General features: G+C 35.7%; 1 long non-coding RNA gene across 1 annotated transcript in view; it reads right to left on the reverse strand.

Annotated features, from left to right (window-relative positions):
- Window positions 1-15,825, reverse strand: part of LOC144614071 (uncharacterized) — a 178,689-nt gene that overhangs the window by 10,481 nt on the left and 152,383 nt on the right. The gene's annotated exons all lie outside the window — the stretch shown is intronic.

Consider the following 15,825-nt stretch of genomic DNA (forward strand, 5'->3'; position numbering starts at 1 on the left):
ACAGCTCCTCTGGTGTGCCCAGAGTCAAGAGTGTATGAGGTTCTGTGGGAGGCTGAACAGATTCTGGCCTGGCAGTTTGCAGTTTGCAGCTTGCACGCTAGCAAGGACTGAATGCTTGTGTCCTGCTCACTAAGTCCACACTTCGAAACCCTAACCCACAGTATGAAGATTATTGGAGATGGGACCTCTAAGTAAGGAAATAAAATGAAATGAGGTCATAAGGGTGGGGCCCTGATCTGTCCTTAGAGAAGGAGACACCAGCGAGGTTGCACTCCCTACTGTGTGCACACACCCTGAGGAAAGGCCCCGTGAACCCTCAGTGAGAAGGTGGCTGTCTACGAGCCAGGAAGAGACCTCTCATCAGAAACTGACTTTACTGGCACCTCGATCTCAGGCTTCTGGCCTCCAGAACTATAAGAAATTACACTTCTGATTGTGAAGCCATTAACTCCATGGTATTTTGTTACAACTGCCTGGGCAGACTGATACACATGTGATGTCAGTAACGATCCCGGGTACTTGTAAATCAAGGGAGTAATGTTCACTCTCTGAAAGCTGCACAGAGGACTGCTAGGAGAGACAACAGAGCCCAGGACCTCTTAGGAAGCCCTCCAGGGAAACAGCTAACCTGAGGGCCTGACTCATGCACAGTCCTTAGTTCCTCCTCAAGACACAGCCTGAAAATCAATTCCTCCAGAGGCCTGTCCAATTCTGTTCAGGTGCTCCAAGGCCCTCTGTGCTCATCCCTATTGGATATGTGTGACTCTGAGAAAATTACCTAACGTGTCACGAGTCACAGGGTAACTCTTCCCGCCTCCACACCAGGTGACCAGCATATATCAGCACTCAGCACACTGTTTATGGCACAACAGCAGCCCGTTAAACATGCTCAGGGACGAGAGGGGTGAAAACAAGCAGAAGTGCCACGCAGTGTTGGTTCATGGCTCCAAATATGGCAAACACAGGGCAGGGACACACCCGACCTGTTGGGTTTCTATTTGACTCAGCTCTTCTCTCCTATGTTAATATTTTCCTAGGCCTCTTCATGAAAGAAAAAAAAAACATAAATGGAGAAAAATCCAACATTTGGGTAATATCATGTTATCCATTTAATGTTTCTGCCATTTAAGGAAAAAGAAATCCCTTTGGGGAGAAAAGAATATAAATATTATAGTATATATATTATATAAATAATATTAGATGTTATATATACATCATATATATACAATTCAGTCTTTTGTATGTGGCTATCCTGTGGTACCAGCACTGTTTGTTGAAAAGATACTTCTTTTTCCCATTTAATTATCTTGACACTGTTATCAAAAATCAACTCATCCGGGGCGCCTGGGTGGCGCAGTCGGTTAAGCGTCCGACTTCAGCCAGGTCACGATCTCGCGGTCCGTGAGTTCGAGCCCCGCGTCGGGCTCTGGGCTGATGGCCCAGAGCCTGGAGCCTGTTTCCGATTCTGTGTCTCCCTCTCTCTGCCCCTCCCCCGTTCATGCTCTGTCTCTCTCTGTCCCAAAAATAAATAAAAAACGTTGAAAAAAAAAAAAAAATCAACTCATCCCATCGGGGGAAAAATACTGTTAAAATATCTATACTACCCAAAGCAATCTACAGAGTTAATGAAATCTTCATCAAAATACCAACAACATTTTTAATAGAACTAGAAAAAACTATCCTAAAATTTTTGTGAAAGACCCTGAATAGCCAAAGTAATCTTGAAAAAGAAGACTAAAGCTGGAGGTATCACAGTCCCAGATTTCAAGATATACTACACAGCTCCAGTGTAATCTTGAAAGTAATCTTGAAAAAGTAGAATCTTGAAAAAGAAGTAAATCTTGAAAAGTAATCTTGAAAAAGAAGAATAAAGCTGGAGGTATCACAGTCCCAGATTTCAGATATACTTACACAGCTCCAGTAATCAAAATAGTAAGGTACTTGCACAAAAATAGACACATAGATCAATAGAACAGAATAGAGAGTCCAGATATAAGCCCACGAGTATATGGTCAATTAATCTACCTCAAAGGAGTTAATAATATACAATGGGGAAAAGACCATCTCTTCAACAAATGCTGTTGGGAAAACTGGACAGCTACATACAAAAGAATGAAACTGGACCATTTTCTTACACCATACACAAAATTAAACTCAAAATGGATTAAAAGTCAAAATGAGAGACCTGAAACCATAAAATTCTTAGAAGAAAATATAGGCAGTAATCTCTTTGACACATCAACTGTAAAAACATTTTTCTATGGAGGCAAGGAAAATAAAAGCAAAATGAAACTATTGGGACTACATCAAAATAAAAAACTTCTGCACAATGAAGGAAACCATCAACAAAACAAAAAGACACCTCACCAATGTGCAAATAGTATAACCAATAAGGAGTTGATAACAAAAATATATAAAGAATTTATACAACTCAAAAATAAAAAAACAAAAATCTGATTAAAAAATGGACAGAAGACCCCTATACACATATTTCCAAAGACATACAGATGGCCAACAGACACATGAAAAGATGCCTAACGTAACTCAGCATCAGGGAAATGTAAATCAAAACCACAATGAGATGTCATCTCATCCTTGTCAGAATGGCTAAAAAAACAAAAACAGAAACAAAACAAGTATTGGTGAGGATGTGAAGAAAAAACAAACTCTTGGGCACTGCTGGTGGGAAGGCAAGCTGGTACAGCCACTGTTGAAAACAGTATGGAGTTTCCTCAAAAACTTAAAAATGGAATAACCATATGATCCAAGAATTCAACTACTAGGTATTTACCAAAGAAAACAAAAACACTTATTATTTCTGAATAAGATATATGCAACCCTATGTTTACTGCAGCATTGTTTACAATATCCAAGACATGGGAGCAGCCCAAGTGTCCATCCACAGATGAACAGATGAAGAAATAGTGTGTGTGTGTGTGTGTGTGTGTGTGTGTGTGTGTGTACCAAAGGGACAAACCAAAAAACAGACTCTTAACTATAGAGAACAAACTGCTAGTTACCAGAAGGGATGGTGGGGGTGTTGGATGAAATAGGTGAAAGGGATTAAGGCTACACTTAATTGTGATGAGCATGAGGAATGCATAGAATTGTTGAATCATTATATTCTATACCTGAAACTAATATAACAATGTATGCTGATTATACTTGAATAAATAAATAAATCATAAATGTGAGGGTTTTATTTCTTGACTCAGTCTTATTCCACTGATCTATCGTTACATCAGTACCATATTGTCTTGATAACAGCTATGTCATAAGTTTTCAAATATATACTATATATACCTTTATATATAAATTTGTACATATAACTTACATATGAGTTATTTGTATTTACACATAAATTATATATAATATATATTAAACATCTTTGAGATATAATTGACATACCATAACATTTTCTCATTTGATGTGTACAATTTAACCATTTTTAGTATACTCACAGAGTTGTATAACCATCATAGGAGTATAAATTTAGAACACTTTGGCAATCCCCAAAAGAAACACCATATCCATTAGCAGATGCTTCCCCTCAGCCATAGGCAACCACTAGTCTAATTCTGTCACTACAGATTTTCCTGTTACGTACATTTCATATAAATGGAATCACAGAATATGCGTTCTGTTGTACCTGGCTTCTTTCACTTAACATAGTATTTTAAAGGTTTATCCATGCTATAGTGTAATCAGTGCTTCATTCTAAGCACTGTGATTCATTCTTCTATTCTAATAACTTTCCACTATATGGATATACCACATTTCATTTGGGCATTATGAATGATACTGCTATAAATGTCAGTCTACCTTTTTTTAGTCATACGTTTTCATTTCCCTAGGATAGATACCTAAAAGTGAAATGACAAGCCGTATGGTAACTCTATGTGTAACAATTTGAGGCATTGCCAAACTGTTTTCCAATTAGCTGTGACATTCTTACGTTCCCACCAACAGTCTAGGAGGATTCAAATTTTTCTACATCCTCATCGATACTTAGTATTATTTGTCTTTTTGATTAAAGCCATTTGATCATAGTCATTATACCTACATCCTAGTGGATGTAAAGTACTATCTCACTGTGGTCTTCACCTAAATTTCCATAATAGTGAATGGTACTGAGGATCTTTTCACGTTTGCTGGATATTTGCATATATCTCTTGGTGAAATAATATCTATAAGATCTATCTATAATAGTATCTATAATAATAATCTATAATCTACCATATATATATTGTAATAATCTATAATATAATATATCTATAATAATATATAATATCTATAATTATCTATAATAATCTATAATCTATCTATAATATCTATAATATCTATAAGACATACATTTTAAAAGTTGAGTTGTCTTTATGAAGTTTTAAGAATACTTTATATATTCTGAATATGAGGTCTAAATACATACATGATTTGCAATAATATGCTCCTACCCAATACATTATCTACTCTCTTGATGTTATCACTTGTAGTACAATAAGTTTCTAATGTGATCAAGTTCAATATATCTATCTTCTCTTCTGTTGTCCTTTTGTGTCACATCTAAGAACCCACTGCCTAATCCAAGTTCAGAAAGATACACTCCTAAATTTTCTTCCCGAAGTTTTACAGTTTTAGCCCTTACATTAGATATATGATTTACTTTGAGTTAATTTTTACCTAAGTAAGGCATTAGGAAGAGCTGAAATTCAGTCGTTTGCATGTGGTTATCCTGTTGTCTCAGCACCATTTGTTGAAGACTTTTCTTTCTCTAAATGATCTTGACACTGGTATCAAGCAATTGACCATAAATGTGAGGGTTTTATTTCTGGACTCTTGGTTCTATTTCAATGATTTGTTTTTATGTCAGTACCACAATGTCTTGAATATTGCAGCTGTCTTGTACGTTTGCAATTTGTGAAGTGCAAATCATAACTTTGTTCTTTTTTAAAGATCATTTTGCCTATCCTGGGTTCCTTAAATTTCCACATGATTTTTAGATTAGTTTGTTAATTTCTACACACACACAAAAAAAAACTAGCTGGGATTGTGATGAGAATTGCATTGAGTCTGTTGATCGATTTGAGGAGTATTTCCATCTTAACAATGCTAAGTAAGTCTTCTGATACATAAACATGAAATGTCTTTCCATTTATTTAGATCTTTATTGATTTCTTTCAAAAATGCCTTGCAGTGTACAGTATACAAGTCTACAGGTCTCACTTATTTTGTTAAATTCGCTCCTTTTTTTGATATTGTAAATGGAAATGTTTCCACAAATTTCATTTTCAGATTGTTCATTGCTAATGTATAGAAGTACAATTCATCTTTGTATATTGATGTTATCTTCTGCAACTGTGCTAAATTGATTTGTTCTAACAGTTTTGTGGGGAGTCCTTAGAAATATCTGTATACAAATTACGTCACCTGCAAATAGGGACAGTTTTACTTTTTTTCTTTTTTTTAATGTGTATTTATTTTGAGAGAGAGAGAGAGCGAGAGAGCGAGAGAGCGAGAGAGAGGCTGAGAGAGACAGAGAACCCAAAGCAGGTTCCACACTCTCAGCACAGAGCCTGAAGCAGGGCTCGATCTCGCAAACCATGAGATCATGACCTGAGCCAAAACCGAGACTTGGGTGCTTAACCAACTGAGTTACCCCAGAGCCAATTATTTTCCTTTCTTGACTAACTCCCTGGCCAAAACCTCCAATACTATGTTGAATAGAAGCAGAAAGAGTGGACATCTTTGTTTAATGGATGATTTTAGGAAGAAAGCATTTAATCTTTCACCATTAACTATGACGTTAGCTGTGAGATTTCAATTAATCCTTTTCTTTTTAGATTTCAACCTAACTCAAGTCTTGCTCTCCCAGGAAGTTCAATTCACACCTTCTTCATTTGTAATATACCTTTATTTTTAGTCATCTAGATGCCTACAAAAATATTTTTGGTTGTTTATGTTTTTGTTATTGTTACTTTTGCTGTTGTGAACTGACAAGTAACCTGATTAGATTTCTGCTTTATTAATATGACTATCACTGACATCACCTATCATTTAAACCATAAGAGACTCTTAAATACAGAGAACAAACTGAGGGTTGATGGGGGGTAGTGGGGTAAGGGAAAAGGGAAGATGGGTAATGGGCATTGAGGAGGGCACTTGTTGGGATGAGCACTGGATGTTGTATGTAAGTGATGAACCATGGGAATCTACCCCAAAGCCAAGAGCACACTGTATACCCTGTTAGACAACTTGACTAATTTTTAAATGATATTTAAAAAATAATAAAAAAAAACCCACTGCATTAGAATAGTTTATTTCTACTTAGGCTCTTTGAACTAAGGAAACCTAGACATGGAGTGCTGACTGGTTTATGATTTCTGGTTTATATTTTAGTAGTCAGACTCTGCCTATACACATAGCACATAGAGAAAATATCTTTCATTTTTTTCCTTTTTTATTATGAAATTTATTGTAAAATTGGTTTCCATACAACACCCAGTGCTCATCCCAACAGGTGCCCTCCTCAATGCCCATCATTCACCCTCCCCTCCCTCCCACCCCCCATCAACCCTCAGTTTATTCTCAGTTTTTAAGAGTCTCTTATGGTTTGGCTTCCTCCCTCTCTAACTTTTTTTTTCTTCCCCTCCCCCATGGTCTTCTGTTAAGTTTCTCAGGATCCACATAAAAGTGAAAATATATGTTATCTGTCTTTCTCTATATGACTTATTTCACTTAGCATAACACTCTCCAGTTCCATCCACGTGGCTACAAAAGGCCATATTTCATTCTTTCTCATTGGCACATAGTACTCCATTTTGTATATAAACTACAATTTCTTTATCCATTCATCAGGTGGTGGACATTTAGGCTCTTTCCATAATTTGGCTATTGTTGAAAGCGCTGCTTCATTTCTGTTCAATTATGCTCTCAATCCAAAACATCACTGATTAAAAATGATATTGTTTTTTATATTAAAATATCTATTCATATCATCAAAATAAAATATATAGATTTAAAGTACAACTGTGTACTTTGGAACGATTCCTTCACTAGTACACCTATAACTCCTTTTCTTATGCCCTCTTGTGAATCAGTGAGAAATTGTTGACTTTTCATTTTACATTCTTGGTTTGGAGTAGACACTCAGAACGCTCAAACTTGTGGCCTCTGGTATTTCAAGGAGAGTGACACCCATTCTTCTAAATTCCTTTTAGATTTGTGAATGCTTTCTGTGCCTCACTTTTCCCACCCAGTAAAGAAAACCTGCAAGCAGAATGGCAGAGACAGAATTGTGGGTCCTAGGTGTCTAGAATAGTGTCGATCAAATATCAGTAGGCGTAAGAATCACCTGGGAACTTTAACTAGTAAATTCATGAGTCTATTCCCAAAGATTTTACTCCTGTAGTGAAGGACACTGGCTTCTCAGCAACGTCTATTTTCTCTTTTGGTGGAAGACATGGCTAGACCATATATCCCAGCTTACACTGTAGTGAGATGTGGCCATGTGACTGTGCCCTGTATTTGTTCAAGGCTGAGCCCACAAATTTTCCCATGCACTCCTGCATGTTGTTCTCCCAAAACTGATATAAAATTCAATAATGTAAAATTCACCTCTTTAGCCATTTTGAAGTGTACCTATGGTGACTTTGTTTTTAATTTTTTAAGTTTATTTATTTACTTAGAGAACACGCACACAAGTGGGGTAGAGGCAGAGAGGCGAGAAAGAGAATCCCAAGCAGGCTCCACACCATCAGTGCAGAGCCCAATGCAGGGCTTGAACTCACGAACCATGAGATCGTGACCTGAGCCGAAATCAAGAATCAGATGCTTAACTGACTGAGCCACCCAGGTGCCCCATGCAGTGACTTTTAGTCCGTTCACAATGATAGTTATACAACCATCACCATCACCAGAATCTAACTCCAAAACAATTTTCATCACTCCCAAAAAGATATCCCTACCCATTAAGCAATCACCCCCTCTCCTCACCTCTACATATCTCCTGGCAACCCCAATTTTTCTGTCTCTATGGATTTGCCTATGCTAGATACATCATATAAGTGGAATCATACAATATGTAGTCTTTTGTGTTGGTTTCTTTCACTTTGTATAATGTTTTCAAAATTTATCCACGTTGTGGTATGTATCAGTACAGCGCTGAACAATAGTCCTTTGCATAGATATATCATATTTCACTTTTCTATTCATCAGTTGATGGATATTTGATTTGTTCTCATTTGGGGGGGGCATTATGTATGAATAATACTGCTATGAACATTCATATAAAATCTTATTCTAACCATATATTTTCACCTGTCTTAGGTGTACAACTAGGAGCAGAATTGCTGGGTCATATGTTTAAATTTTTGAGGAACTTCCAAATTGTTTTTCACAGTGCCTACACCATTTTACATTCTCAACAGCAATGCATGAAGGTTCAACTTGCCCACATCCTTTCCCAATGCTTGTTCAAATTTACCATTTTTATTATAGCCATCCTAGTGAGCATGAAGTGTATTACATAGAAGTATTGCTTTGCATTTACCTGATAGCCAATAATGCTGAGCATCTTTGCATGTGCTTACTGAACTTGAATATCTTCTTTGGAAAAAATGTTTATACAAATCCTTTGCCTGTTTTTAAATTGAATTCTATTTGTCTATTAATGAGTTTTAAGAGTTCTTTATACATTCTGGATCCTAGACCCTTATCAGATAAATGACTTGTGAATACCTTCTCCCATTCTGTAGGGAATATTTTTACTTTTTTGATAATGCCATTTCATGCACAGAAGTTTTAATTTTGATGAAGTCCAATTTATCTACTTTTTCTTTGATTGCTTCTGCTTTTGTTGTAATCTTCAAGAAACATGCCTAATCCCACTTCATGGAGATTTATGCCTATATTTCCTTCTAAGAGTTTTATATTTTTAGCTCTTACATTTAGATTTTTTAATCCACTTTGAGTTGACTTTGTATATGATTTAATTTTATTCTTTTTTGCATGTGGATATCCAGTTGTTTCACCAACATTTTTTAAAAACACTGTTCTTTCTCATTACATGGGCTTGGCACCCATGTTGAAAATCAACTTATTACAGATGCATTGGTTTATTTTGGACTCTCAATTCCATTCCATATATCTAAAAATCTATTTTCCTGCCAGTGCCACACTATTTTGTTTACAGTAGCTTTAGAATAAGTTTCTAAATCAGGAAGTGAGAATCTACCACTGCATTCTTCTTTTTTTACACTGTTTTAACCATTTGGGCCTCCTGGAATTCCATTTGACTTTTAGAATTAGATTTTCCATTTTTTCCAAAAACAGTTGCTCAGATTTGGTAGGGATTGTGCTTTATCTATTTATTACTTTGAGAGCTACTGCCACCTTGACAATACTGATATTCATTATTAAAATCAATATTAAGCAATATTATGCAATAATTAACAGTATTAATGAAATCCATAACACAAATGTCTCCATTCATTTAGGTCTTCATTAATTTCTTCTGTAATTTTTAGGGTACAAGTCTTATACCTCCCTGGTTAGATTTTTTTCCCAAGTATTTTATTCTTTTTGATGGTATTAGAAGTGGAATTTTTTTCTTAATTTCATTTTGGGTTGCTTATTGCCAGTGTATAGAAATAAAAATGAATTTGTATATTGATTTTGTATGCGGCAACTTTGCTGAACTTGTTTACTATCTCTTATAAAGTTTTATGCATTCTCTAGGAGTTTTGATGTTTAAATCATGTCATCTGTGACTAGAGATAATTTTACTTCCTTTCCAGTCAGAGTGCCTTTTATTTACTTGCCTTACCTAAGTATGCTGGTGAGCCCTTACAGTATAATGGTTAACAGAAGTGGTGAGAGTGGATATCCATATCTTATTCCTGATATTAGGAAGAAAGCTTTCAATCTTTCACCATTAATATGATGTGAGCTCTGTATATGCACAGATGCACACTATCAGGGTGAGTAACTTCCCTTCTTTTCCTTGTTTGTGTAGTGATTGTAGCATGAAAGGGTATCGGATTTTGGCAAACACTTTTTCTGCATCAACTGAGTTGATTATGTGGGCTTTTTTAATTCTGTTAGAATGATATATTATATTAATAGATCTTCATATGCTAAACCATCCTTGAATTTCTAGGATAAATTCTATTTGGTCATGGTGTAGATAATCTTTTTAAAAGTTAACGGATTCCATTTGCTAATATTCTAATGAGAATTTTGCATCTGTGTTCATTATGGATACTAGTCTGTAGTTTCTTTTCCTGTGATATATTTTTCTGGCTTTGGTATCAGAGTAACACTGACATCACAGAACATGTTAGTAAGTGTTACCCCCTCTTTCATTTTGGAAGAGTGTTGGGAAGATAGATGTTAATTGTTCTTAAAATATTTGGTCAAATTCACCAGTGGAGCCAATTGAAACTAGGCTCATCTTTCTGGGACTTTTCTTTTTATCAGTGATTCAACCTTTTTGCTTATTATATGTCTACTCAGATCTTCTGTTTCATCTTGAGTCAGTTTTGATAATGTATATGTGTAGATTATCTAATATGTTGGCATATGATTAATAATATTTTCTTAAAATACTTTTCATTTATGAAACGTGGGTAATAATATCCCTGTTTCATTCCTTATTATAGTAATTTTGGTCTTCTCTAAAGATTTATCAAAGAGGAGTTACAAACCAAAAATTAATTAATATCGACCTTTATATTTGCCTATGTACTTATTTCACCAATATTTTTTTATTTCTTTGTTTGCATCTGAGTTAGTGACTACTGTCATTTTATATCAACCTGAATGACTGTCTTTAGCATTTCTTGTAGGAGAAGTCTACTGGTCTGCTGGTCATAAACTCTGAATTTCTGCTTATCTGGGAATGTTTAACTTCTCCTTTGTTTTTGGATCACATTTTTTGCCAGATACAGAATTATTTTTTGATAGTGATTTTCTTTCAGCATTTTCAATACTTCCCTGCCCACTGCCCTCCATGGTTTCTAATAAGAAATCAGCTGTCACCTTACTGAGAATCCCATGTACAGGAATCACTTGTCTCTTGATGTTTTTCAAGATTTTCTTTTTGTCTCTGGATTTTGACAGTTTGGTTACAATGTGGTTTGGTACAGACTTCTTTGCATTCATCTACCTGGAATTTATTGAACTTACTAAATGTACAGATTCATGTTTCACCAAGTGTGGATGGTCTTCAGACATTATTTTTCTAATATACGTTTTTCCCTTTTCTCTCTCACTTCACCTTTGAGGAATTGTATTATGTAGAGTTAGAAGAGCTGGTAATATCCCACAGGTCTCTCAAGCTCTGTTCATTTTCATTTCATTCTTTTTCTTTCTGTTTTCAGACTGGCTAATTTTAATGATCTCATCTTGAAGTTCACTGGTTCTTTCTTTTCCCTACTCAATCCGTTGAATATATCTATGCAATTTCCATTTCAACTACTACACTTTTAAACTCCAGAATTTCTCTGTTTTTTTTCATAATACCTTTTTATTGATATTTTGTATTTTGTAAGACAGTTCTCATGGTTTCCTTTAATCATCTTTTTTTTTCTCCAAGTGTTTATTTAAATTCTAGTTAGCTAACATACACCCTTCAAGCATATTTAAAATAGTCAATTGAAAGTCTTTTTTTAGTAAGTCAAATGTCTGGACCTCCTCTGAGATTTTTTAAAAATTTATTTTTGAGACAGAGAGAGAGAGAGAGAGAGAGAGCAAGCATGGCAGGGGCAGAAAGAGAGGGAGAGAAAGAGAATCCCAAGCTGGTTCCGCACAGTCAGTGCAGAGCCTGATGTGAGTCAAACTCATGAACTATGAGATCATAACCTGGGCTGAAGTCAGATGCTTAACCAACTGAGCCACCCAGGCACCCTCCTCTGAGATTTTTTTTTTAAATGTTTATTTATTAATGAGAGAGAAGAGTAGAGAGAGAGGGAGACCCAGAATCTGAAGCAGGCTCCAGGCTCCAAGCTCTCAGCACAGAGCCTGATGTGGGGCTCAAACTCACAAAGCACAAGATCATGACCCGAGCTGAAGTCGGACGCTTAACCGACTGAGCCACACAGGTGCCCCTGCTTCTTCTTCTTTTTTTTAATGTTTATTTATTTTTGAGAGAGAGAGAGAGATACAGAGAGAGAAAGAGAGAGCTTGCAAGCAGAGGAGGAGCAGAGAGAGAGAGAGAGGGAGACACAGAATCGGAAGCAGGCTCCATGTTCTGAGCTGTTAGCACAGAAACCGACACAGGGCTTGAACTCATGGACCATGAGATCATGACCTGAATCCAATTCGAGTTTTAACTGACTGAGCCACCCAGGTGCCCCAGGTATGTTTGTTTGTTTTTTTTTAATTATCATGTGTATGGGCTACGTTTTCTTATTTCTTTGCATGTATGCCATGTAGCATTTGGTTCAAAGAAGGAAAATTTGAATATTATACCACGGCTACTCTAAAAAACAGAAAAAACTCTAGGCTCCTCAGTCCCTCGGTTGTTCTTGTAGGTGTTGTTAGCTTAATAACTTTTTTAAAAGCTAATTTTATAAAGTTTGTATTCTTTGTCATGAAGTGTACTGAATCCTCTGTTCCGTTAGCTTTGTGGTCAGCTGATGATGCAACAGAAGTTTCTTCACAGGTATGAACACACAAACACCTATGTGCACACACATGCGTCCATGTGTGCACACACACAACACCCAGTCTTTGCAGACAGGCTGTGAATTGTGTTGGGACATGCCTTCAACACCCAGACAAGCAGTTCACACCTGTGCTTTAACCTCGAGATCCTGTTTGCACAGAGCCTGAAGTTCAGCCAGAGTTAAGAGCTTAGACCCTTCTCAAGTCTTCTCTGAATATGCACCCAGATTTGGGCATATGTGTGGCCTTTTAGGTTCCCAGGAATTTGTGAGACCTTTATAAAGTATTTATTCCCCAAAGCATCATATTTCTCAGCCTTTCTTGCCAAGATATTTGGTTAGTCTATTGTTTATTGCAACTGTTATTCCTTGCCACAGGTGCCAGTGATGAATACATTCTGTCTTTAAATGTTTTTAACAAAGCCTCAGCCTCTTCCTTTAGCTATTTTTTAAAAGATAGGTGTGCAGAGAACAAATTATCTCTTTTTTCCTTTTTCTGAGCATGTCTCAATTTCCCCCCAATTCCTGACGTACTTTCACTGGTACAGGAATCTGAGTTAACGTTACTTTTCTTTGAGCAACTGAAAAATGTGCCACTTCCTTCTGGCCCCAAGGTATCTTCTGAGAAATCCATTATTGTACTGGTTTTTTTTCTTATAGGTAAAATGTCGTTTTCCTCTGGCTGCTTTAAAATTTCTTTCTATCTTTAGTTTTCAGAAGTCGAAGAATAATGCTTCCTGGCACGATTTCTTTGGATTCTGTTAGAGGCTCAATTCATGAATCTGTAGGTTTGTATCTCTTGCCAAGTGTGTAAAATTTTCAGCTATTATTTCTTCAAATATTTTTCAGGCTTACCACCTTTATTTTCTCTATCCAGGACTGATAACATGAATCTTAGGTATTTTACTATAGTTTCACAAATTCCTAAAGCTCTCGTCTCCTTTTTTCAGTTTATTTTCTCTGCTTTTCATACTAATTTCTATTGTCTTACCTTCCAGTTCATTGATTCTTTCCTCTAACCCTTCCAGTCTGCTAATGAACCTACTCACTGAGATTTTAATTTCTGTTATGATTTTTAGTTCTAAAATTTCCATTTGTTTCTCATATCTCTGATTTTTTGCTGCTTTCTATCTTTGTTTTAAATTTCTTTCAAGTTTGTTTCTAATTTCCCATTGAAGCATTTTTATCATGGCTGCTTTAGAGCTTTGTCAGATAATTCTAAGCTTTTCAACACCTTAGTGTTGGCATCTCTTAAGTGTCTTTTATCATTCAGGCTGAGGTAATTTAGGTTGAAATTAAAAGCACAGAAAAAATATATCAGGCACATGTTAATCAAAGGAAAGCAAGAGTAATTATATTGATATCAAAGCAAAGCAAATTACCAGAGACAGAGAAGGAAATTATATAATGCTAAAAAAGTTACTCTACCAAGAATACATAACAATTCTAAATGTGTGTGAGCAACCAACATTGCTGAAAAATATGTGAAGCAAAAACTGATAGAATTTAAAGAAGATATAAACAAATTTACAATTACTGTTAGAGGCATCAACACCCCTTTCAAAACTAGACTGAACTAAACAGAAAATCAACAAGGATGCAGAACTAAACGTCACCATCAACCCAAAAGATCTGACATTTGAAGAACATATAATATAATAAGGGCAGAATAATAAGGGCAGAATACACCTTTTCAAATGCCTGCAGAACACATATCAAGATAGACCTTATCAACACAACCTCAACACATTTTAAAGAACTGATACCACACAAAATGTGTGATCTGACTACAATAAAATGTACTTGAAATTAACAGCAGAGATAAGAAAAATCTCCAAACATTCAGTCGCAAAATCATACAATTACAAATAATCCCTGAGTCACAGAAGAAATCTCCAGGGAAATTTTTATAAAATACATTGAAAGCATAAGAGACTCTTAAAAACTGAGAACAAACTGAGGATTGATGGGGGGTGGGAGGGAGGGGAGGGTGGGTGATGGGTATTGAGGAGGGCACCTTTTAGGATGAGCACTGGGTGTTGTATGGAAACCAATTCGACAATAAATTTCATATATTGAAAAAAATAAAATAAAATAAAATAAAATAAAATACATTGAACTGAATGAAAATAAAAATAAAACATACCAAAATTTGGTGGGTTCGGATAAAGCACCACTGAGAGAGAAATTTATCACACTAAACATGTACATTAAATAAAAATAAAAGTCTCAGGTCAGTAATATAAGCTCTCATCTCAAGAACCTAAAAAAGAACAAAATAAATCCAAAACAAGCAAAAGGAAACAAATGGCAAAAATAAGAGCAGAAATTAATAAAATTAGTAACAAAAAATAGAGAAAATCAATGGGCCAAAGGATTGATTCTTTGGAAAAGTCAAACAAATACCATTATTTTAAGTATCATTAAGTATCATTAAGTATCATTAAGATGGGAGTCCTTACCAATCAAAAAGAATCAAACAATCCAATAGGAAAATGAGCTGAAGACCTGAAAAGGCATTTCAGAGAAGAGCAAACTCAAGAGGCAAATGAACTCATGAAACATGTGTAACCTCCATTAGCAATCCAGAAAAATGAAAAGGGAGGCCCCAATAAGATACCATGTTATACTCATTTGATAGGCAGAGAAGTATTTTAAGGTGTATATCACAAGGTTTGCTATGACTGCTCAAGGTTGTATCTGCACAATGGTAGCGATAACCCCACTTTCATGACAACTCACTGCCTTCCAAGGAACTCTCATCCTGTTCCTTCCCTTTCCATTGGCTGCTACTGGCCCCTAAATAATGTAGATACAAAATTTCTTGCTTCCTGCTCTCTTCTGTTTGATCCTGAAAAATCCTATCTTCCTTCTACAGCGGAAGTCAAAAATGAGAAACTCTCTGTATACTATCTGGGGAAGTTTGTCATCTTTTTTCTCCACATAAATAATTCCACTCATTTGCTATTTGGCAAACTAATTTTTATTATTATTTTCTCTAATTATCTTTAACAACTGTTGAGATTGACACTAATTTACTTCTAATAATGAACTTGGGCCCACAGAAACAGCAGTGAAAAAACAGAGCAGCTCCCCAATGAGGCCACTAATACAATTTTCCTGTTGTTTTTCTGACATTATTCAATGACATTTGGCTGTCACT

This window comes from Panthera onca, chromosome D4, assembly GCF_046562875.1.
Source record: "Panthera onca isolate mPanOnc1 chromosome D4, mPanOnc1 haplotype 2, whole genome shotgun sequence".
Taxonomy (NCBI): Eukaryota; Metazoa; Chordata; class Mammalia; order Carnivora; family Felidae; genus Panthera; species Panthera onca.